The sequence below is a fragment of the Sinocyclocheilus anshuiensis genome, unplaced genomic scaffold (genome assembly GCF_001515605.1).
Source record: "Sinocyclocheilus anshuiensis isolate Anshui unplaced genomic scaffold, SAMN03320099.WGS_v1.1 scaffold256, whole genome shotgun sequence".
In the NCBI taxonomy this organism is placed as follows: domain Eukaryota; kingdom Metazoa; phylum Chordata; class Actinopteri; order Cypriniformes; family Cyprinidae; genus Sinocyclocheilus; species Sinocyclocheilus anshuiensis.
Genome location: NW_015558587.1, coordinates 711,399 through 719,925, shown reverse-complemented (window position 1 = coordinate 719,925; position 8,527 = coordinate 711,399). Strand labels below are relative to the sequence as shown.

Here is an 8,527-nt window from a genome sequence, read left to right as displayed (position 1 = left end):
AAAGACTTCATGAGAACAGACGTCCAGTGCTGTGGCTTTGTGCCAGTCTCGCAGAAGTTGAGACGTTTGCTAGTGTGCTCAGAGGGATATTGTAAATGAATCGTCTAGCGGAATGAAAAACTGTCTGATGACATCAGATCCAGCCACTGACGATGGGGTTGACGCTGTACGGCTGCATTATTTTAATGAAAACAAAGATCCAGCGTCCATCAAGCCAAACAACGTGCTCTGCAATGCATCAATTGTTTTATTGCATTGGCTTGAGAATATGATTATGCCTCTCTACTCCCCTTGGGCTTGAAATTAAAACCCTAGTCCACTGTTGAAGACCTTGGAGGACTTTCCAATAAGAGGCCAGAGAGCAGGTGGTGACCCCCTGTGGCCTTGGAGTATATTATTGACCAGGGTCCGGCACCCCGGTTGATTGCTTTATTGTATTGCTATGAACCTCGGTGGCTGGAGACCTCTGGTTGACCCGGGTCTGGAGGGAGCATTGCAGTGACCCTCACCTTAGTGGAAGAGATATGTGGCTTTGACCTGCACCTCGATGAGGGAAGGCTTGACCTGCAGGACTGTGGGGATAATGGCTCTTCTTCCAGTCACCTTCCTTCTGTCTCAGCCTGTAATTTAAAGGCTGTTGGGTCAGTGGTGTCCTCTGCATTCGGGTGGGGCTCTGCCCTGACTCCAGACCCTGTACATGACCCAGTGGTGTTCATCATGTCAGTCTGGCAGGAGGGAGGAGGAACAAAATGCCAATTAATCTTCTCCAAATAACAGCAAAATGCTGCACAATCACTTTGATACTCGAGAGCTGGGGCTTGGAGGGAAATGAATCTACACTCCTGGCTACCCTGTGACGCCTTCAAAAATCTCTTTATCATTGGAAATAAAGGGTCAGTAGCAGATGCAAGCCGGTTTAATGCAAACTCATACCTCCCCCTAGTCGATATGAATATGTTGTTAAAGCCCTAACTGAAGACGTCATGGATTTCTTGCTTCCTGTCTCCGTTTCTGGATAAGACTACAAACCCCGGAGTGGTGATTGACACGCAGACCTGCTGCATCTCCTGTGCTCTCCATAAACTGTCACTCTGTCAACTTGATCAAGGCACTTCAGACTTGCAGGAGAAAAACCTCTCTAAACGCACATACATAAGCTTCTCGCTTCCTTATTACCTTTTGTTTTCCTTTGTTTTGTCTTAAGTGCCAGTTTCCAAAGGCTTCCATCAAAGCTCCAGCAGTAAAAACGGGTTGCTGAAATGTTTGAATAACAGCCTTGAGTGAAACATACTTGATCCCTCTTACATGTAATATTACCAAAATACATGGCTTTTAATTCTCTTTAGATTTTATTTTTCAAATTGACTTCCATTTTTGTATGCTTTTAATGAGGATGAGGAATGGATAGGTTTAGATAATGAGCAGGCTGTGACAGGGCCAACAGGTGTTGCTTTGGCTTCCTTTTCCGTTCCGCCTCCCCCACACCTTATTGGCTTACATTTAAGTTTTTATAGCTGTTCATTTTTGTCTTAGCTGTTAATCTTAAGATTGTATGTAGTCCTGGGTTCGGTTAGGCTTTCATCCCAGGACGTCCTAGCTGTTTGTTTGCTTCGAGCATCACAGTACCATTTACTTTAGCATGCAGAGCTTTGTTTGCCTAATGCAGGCTCGCTCACCGTGACCCAGTCAGGCTAGCCACTGAACTCCCTCTGCACCCTCCCAATGAAAGGAGTGCACCTGGCATCATAGAGTTCACTTCAATTAATCCCTCCGAATTACAGTCCCTGAGCCAATTAAGCACCTCTCATCTTACACAGTCCCTCCCCAGCACGAGGCTATGTCCATTGCTGACATCAACCGTTCAGCCCTGTTGAGAGAGGGGTTGGGCGTTACACCTTTGCTCTCTTCTCCGCATAGCCCATGCAAATTTTGGCCCGATTTGGCAGATTTTATAGATTGCCTGATCCCTGAAACTCTCCCTAAAGTGGCAGAAATGAAACACTGGGACCTTTTCAGTGTTTCCCAGCAGTGACGGCAACTCTAGATAATAAATGTCAACAATGTTTCAGAGAATACCTGTTAGATAACTTCTCAGAAATGATTGATCTGCATTTCAGCACATGTGTGTGCATTTGTGCACATGTTAGCATATCTGTGTAGCACTTCAAATACTAAGGCATGTGGAGCGTTTCCCATGTTGTGTTGGCGTGTATACATAGCCTCCCACTCGTGCCCAGAACCCTGGCAAAGGCGATTCATTCCAAACTTTCTGCTCCACCGAGCAATTTCATTCACAGTATAGCACTATATCTGGCAGCTTTCCCTTACCTTGTACACACACACAGGTGCAGCAGCTGTGTGTGACAAGTTCTCTAATGGTAAGGAAGATTGAGCAGAGCAGTACCGTGGCCTTAGGTTAAGATTCCAAGTGCCTTGCTGTTGATCTTTTAGTCCTGTTTCCTTTAGTAATCTAAAAACGCACGTCCTGACAGCCACTGAATGTTTGTCTTATTTTCTGGCACGCTTCCTCTTTGTCAAAAAAGTGACATCATTAATTAAGCACAGTTTCAAGCTCTTCAAGGCCTGGCAGATTCCAGTTCCTTTGAGCAGCACACAGATTTCGTGTTATATTTTAGTAGCATCTAGTGTGTTGATTTTAGAGCCAGTGATATATAGGACTTTATACGATACAGACAAACAAACGAACAATAAATAAATAAATCATCTTTATAAAATCTAGTTTAAAACACGTGCCAAGGTCTTAATATTGGTGTTATGTGGTTTTGAAATTATGGTGCAAACTGCAAACATCATGTAAATTTTAAATGATTAAATATGTTCTTTATACCTGGAATATGCACGAGTGTGCGCAATCCTAATCATTATTTTCAAAAAAAGTTTTTTTAAAGTATTATTATTATTTTACACATGACTTTGTTATGACTATTTTAAGAAATAAGGTTTTGCCAAACTTTGTTTCCTTTCAAGAATTGCATTATTTGAATCCTTTTTCCTTCACTAGGATATCAAGACAACTGTAGCACGTCAATACAGAAATATAATATATTGTCATTCATCAAGAGTGATATTGCCATATATGTTAACTATAAAGTGATATATAGCTTTCACATACGTACATTCTCTGGGCATATGAAGATATATGTTTCTAAAATAAATAAAATCCCCATTGTAAAATTTATATGTACATGTGTTAATAAAATCTATATGATGATTTTTATATAGTATTATATGTAGCAGCTATATATTTATACAATAAATATTTTATTTATACATGCAACTTTATTAAAACAACATATATACATTAACATATAAAAACATATAAAAAAGTGTTTGTAAGTTTTACATACATTATCTTTTATATTTAATTAATATTTAATAATATTTAATTGTTTTTGCTGTATCGAAAACGTACTGAACCGTGACACCGGTGTGTCGTATCGAACCGAACCATGAATTTTGTGAACCGTTAGACCCCTAATATATATGACAATATATTTTATAAATTGAAATGTAATATATTTGCGTACGGGCTCTATTTTGTATTCAAGTAATCATATGCATTAATTGCAGGTTTTTAAATGTTTTTAGGACAAAATAAACCATGTCACTGACTCTTTAATGTAAAGATTTATTGGCTCTTCAGTATCGAAACATCTATTAGGTTCTTATCAGCTAGGTTATGGTAGGTCACCACTAGAGTGTCGCAAAAGTGATTGTGTACACTGCTAGAAAACAGAGCCAAAACTGTTTGCTTACTGCACTCTGAACAATGCAGCGTGGACTCAAGCGTGTTCTCTATTATTTTTGCCATTTTGTAACCGGCTTTAAGCTCAACCTCCTAATGAACAAGTCTCAGTTGCAGGGTGAGAACACAGACATGTGGCCTTTCTTTAAACATGCTTGATACTCAGTTCTTTCCTGCCTTTTTTACCCCTCTTAATCCACCCGGCCTCCTCCCCCAGCGAGAGATGATGGACAGGAGTTTATCCCTTCGACTCGCAACAGTGAATGGGCCCTGTCGTTACAGTTTGATGTGTTTGCAATGAAAAGGTCTCTGTGTTACTCCACCATGCCAAAGATAATTTTCTGGGTGTGATACTGATTTGTCTGTACTCGACACTTACTTGTTGGCATGTTCCTCAAGTCTGCATTACTCATGGCTCGTTTTCTGGCCCATACGCTGTGCCCTGGGAGACCTTTAGTTATTGCAGGAGGTGTGTGTGTGTGTGTTGGATGCGAGAGTTGGAGGGGGGGTTTCCATGTATTTTGAGTCTCTTATTCTGCAGGTAATTACACAGCAATGTAAATTACAGCGAGACAGCAAAGAGCCATGGCCCCTGCCGGCACTAGCCTGGCCCTGCATTCGTCCCTCCTGCCTGACCCTGCAGCTAACAGCTTAACACAACAAGCCACATCTTAGCATGGGCCCCTGTCCATGGCTGCACTTGGATAAATCATTAGCAGATGATGCTTTCTTTTGAATTCCCTTTCTTTTTCTCTTTCACTTTCCATCTCTACCTAACCCTGCCATACAGTACTCGTAGTTCAAAAGGAATCATATCTGGTTAATATTTAGCTGCCAGGTCCCCGGGTAAAGGGGTGGAGACTGTTGCTCTGGAAAGCTGAAACTCGTAGGCATGCATACTGAAGATAAGTTTCTGTCCACAGAGGAATGTGGCTTCTCTTCCAGGATCTGACCTTTGACCCTGTTCTGACACATGGCTGAGATTCTTTAAGCTGCACTAATGGCTTTCTCTCACTCCTTTTCTGCCTCGCTTTCAGGTCTGTCTGTTATTACGCACACATTGATCTGTCACCAGCAGTTAGAGCTCCATGCTCCAGTCTCTTCCTCGGCTTTTAGATGTAAATCCTAAAAACATGACCACAGAGTGACTGGAGATCAGTGTCTTTCTCTTTTTGTTCCTCCCTCTCTCGCTCCATCTCTCTCTCTCTCTCTCTCTCTCTCTCTCTCTCTCTCTCCCTTTCACCTTTTCTTTCCTCCTTTCTCTTTCTGGCCCAGCTGGGCTCCAGATGTAATCTGCATTTCATGTGGTGCAGTGCAGGGAGGCAGGCCATGTGAGCGGAGCAGCGCTGGGCTGAGACTGGGCCGGGCTTTGGGTCTGCCGCTCAGCAGTTCAGCTAGATGTTGCGGTTAGTGTGATGTGAACTTTGACAGTCTGTGTCATGCTTAATGCCTCACTTCCCAAACACAGCTCAGTAAGGCTGATTTATATCTAACAGGTGCTGCATTCAGTGCAGCAGCGGGGCTGATGGGATGGGGGACAGCTTGTGGCTGCCTCATTAAAGAGAGGAGGAGATAGAAAGCTGATTCTCTGTCTGACGTCCACACCCGCCGGCAACAAAGAGCATAGAAGGAACTTGGACTTGCGAGCAGTTGCCACGCTTCTGAGGTTTTTGACTATTCTTCTTCCTATCTCACATGTTTTGGATGTCCTCTCGCCCTGCTTGAGCTTTTAGTCGTGGTGGGCTCTCTGACCTCTGCTGAGTGCACAGTGGCTTAAGCCCTGGCAGACACCACAATGCCAGGATTGTCTGGGAGTGTTGACATGCCAGCAAACTTTGACGGGCTTATGTTAGTGGCACGGTGTCGGTTTTCCCCCTGCCGCCCCTGTGAAGGCAATCCTTAGCCTCCTCTCTCTTCTTTCATCTTTCTGTATGTTTCTCTCTTTCGCCTTCTCTCTGATAGTAGTCTTTACCAGTTGACCTGTAAACTTGGATCTGGATCCGTTTTAAATCTTGATAATTAACTAAGGGTTTGCAGGTATCTTTTAGTCCTTTCATGTAAGTCTTTGTCTTTGTAGGTGATTACAAGTCTTCCGTTTTCTGGTGGGTGTGGCCAGGTTGTGACTGAAATGGTCACAATTGTGGCATAAAATAAAAAGTTCGGACTAAAAGTTGTGACGTCATAACGATTCACAAACAAATGACTCTTTTTAACAAGTCAGTCTGAAAGATTCACAAAATGGTTTCTGGTTAGCAGTTAGTAGTTTAAAGGGGTCCTATTATGCTCTTTTACAAATTCTTGATTTTGTTTTGGGGTGTGCTAGAACAGGCTCTCATACTAGCTTGTTCGAAAAATACATTATTTTTCACATATTTTACATTATTACAATGCGAGCTTCAGTGTAAATATTGCGTCAAAATCAAATCAATTTGAGCGCGATTTAAACCCGGATGATTGTAACCACTCTAAGTTTGTCTGCCTTGGGAAAGCTAGCATGTCTGCGACATAGTGATAACACTCGTTGCCTTCTCTAGTGCAGCTCAAGCAGGTCTCGTTCCATTCGTCGATATTTGTGATATCACAAATCCTGGAAAATATGCGTTGTAGTCCAAACGAGTCGTTCGTTGTAGTTTTTGAAAAGTGATTTCTGTTAAATAAAATATCTCCTTTTTAATTGGACTTCGGGCTTTGTAACTTTGCTGATCTTTTGTATTCTCAAACAGCAATATTACAGACTAACTATAGTTGAAAAAGTGAAAAAGCATAATAGGACCCCTTTAAGTCAGACTCATTCAGAATCAAAGAGCTAGAAAGGGATTCCCTCACTGAACTATGAATCACGTGGTTTTTATATGGCACAAAAACTATTTTAAATGAAAGCAAATTTATTTTAGGATATCTAGTAATTGTTTATTCTTAGAAATGGGTATGGCCTTCTTGTCAGCTGAGCACTTTTTTCCACTCCAGGTAGGACATCCATGGAGTGCCCTTCATATAATCAAATTAGTTTTCAGTTTGTAAACCCCGACCTTCATGCTGAGCTCAGCTTTTTGTCACCCCTCCCCTGCTGAATGAAACATTGCCGGACCTGAGACTCGAACTCGCAACCTTTGGGTTCCGAGTCCAACTCTCTAACCATTAGGCCACGACTTCCCCTTCCCCCACATTATTCCTTGTACTTTATTAACACTCCATAATTCTTTAAAGGGGGTTGGGGGTGGGTGGGGTGTGCAGAAGAAAGCCATCCTCCCTTGAGGTTTATTGCTTAAAGCAAGCACAGCTCTTTCCCAGGATAAGAGATTTAACTAAGCAGAGAGGAATTTGGGCCAGAACTCATAAAAGAAGTATTTGTGTACCAAAAAAAAAGTTCGTACTTTCTTTCCAAATCTTTGTCATTAATGACTTTAGCAAATGTGAAGTGGAGTGAATGGAGATGCAGTGTAGGGTCTTCAAAGAAAGCCTCTAATTATTTATCCAGGATATCCCGCTGAAGAATTAGAGCGACGAAATCACTTCAACAGAATGGTTTCACTAGGACGCCCTTTAATCCCCCTTGTTTGTGCGAGCGTGCTTGCCTTTGCGCCGGTATTAGATCCTCAGCCACTATTTGAATACCCACGGTCAGGGCAGGACATGTAGGAGATTGCGTCTTCTCCTCCCCGTTACTGCTTTTCTGCCTCCTGAACCCAGAACCGCTGTTGCCCTCTTCGCTCAGGTTTCCTCCGTAGTCTGCCCTCCCGTGCCATCCAGAAGGATCGTATCGCACTCCTCGGGTTTAAATGTTTAACAAAACACTAGGCCTCGCCGCGACTCCTCTGCCTGGCAGGCTTGAAAGCTCTCAGTGTTTCGATGCCACCTTTGCTAGCCTGTAACTTTTAGAGCCCGGGCATGCAAGTTATTGGACCGTTTGTGAGTTTTACACTTGTTGACACCGAGTGTTAAGCCCAAGAGTAAGCCTGTCTCCTCTTGCGTTATGATTCTCGTCACTTTCAGGACACCTGATAGCTTGGATTTGTTTCAGCGGAGCACTAAAAGAGTGTCTGTGCCTTTAAGAATGCCCTACTTGGGATATTTGGCTAATTCCAGTTGCTGTCTCTCCCGTCGCTCTGTTTTACCAGGTGCAGGACTGAGTCATTACTGAGGTATTTGTTTTCCAGATTAGTTAAAAAGGCCTTGGATTAGAGGCGGGTTATCCAAGCTCTATTCAGCCTGCCTGATGCTGATTCCTGAGTTAAAGCTCAGGTCCTCAGCATGTAGTTGAAGAGCATATTGTGCTGTTACTCACAAATAATCCTTCATGACTTTCCCTCAGGGTGGAAAAATACAACTACGGGTCTTATATAGACCTCAAATCCAGTGTCCCAGTGCTGTGTGCAGCTGAGGTCCCTCTCTCAAGCGTTTACATGGAGCTTCAGCGATTATGATAATGAACAGTTTTATCATCGGCCTTACAATCAATAATGCAGCTTTTTAAGGTTTAATATTTCAATGGTATTGATCATCTTAACAACCGTGTTTGCGGTCGACTTGCCTTAACTGCAGCCTCAGTGAGAGGAGAGATGAAAATAAATCAGTGGTGTCATGAGGGAGTCGGAGGGAAGCATAGAGGATGGTGGTCTCATTGTGTAGATGTTGACAGAGCTCAATCTCTTTATCTGTCCCAGTCAACCATCCTCTTTTGAACAAGAGAGATAAGTGTGGTGCTTGAAGAAAAAAAAAACTCTGTAGTTTGCATATTTCTCTTCTAACCTTACACACTCG

The 8,527-nt window shown here is 42.7% G+C and overlaps 1 protein-coding gene across 5 annotated transcripts in view; it reads left to right on the top strand.

Annotated features, from left to right (window-relative positions):
* Nucleotides 1–8,527, top strand: part of zfhx3b (zinc finger homeobox 3b) — a 238,114-nt gene that overhangs the window by 125,192 nt on the left and 104,395 nt on the right. Inside the window, exon 1 of one of the 5 annotated variants that reach the window (XM_016475620.1) lies at nucleotides 2,966–2,975. The exons of 3 other annotated variants lie outside the window; for them this stretch is intronic. The gene's annotated coding sequence lies outside the window, so the exon portion shown is untranslated. Of the gene's footprint in view, nucleotides 1–2,965; nucleotides 2,976–7,422; nucleotides 7,428–8,527 lie in introns of those variants that run through there. One more of the 5 variants, XM_016475622.1, reaches the window with a different exon arrangement.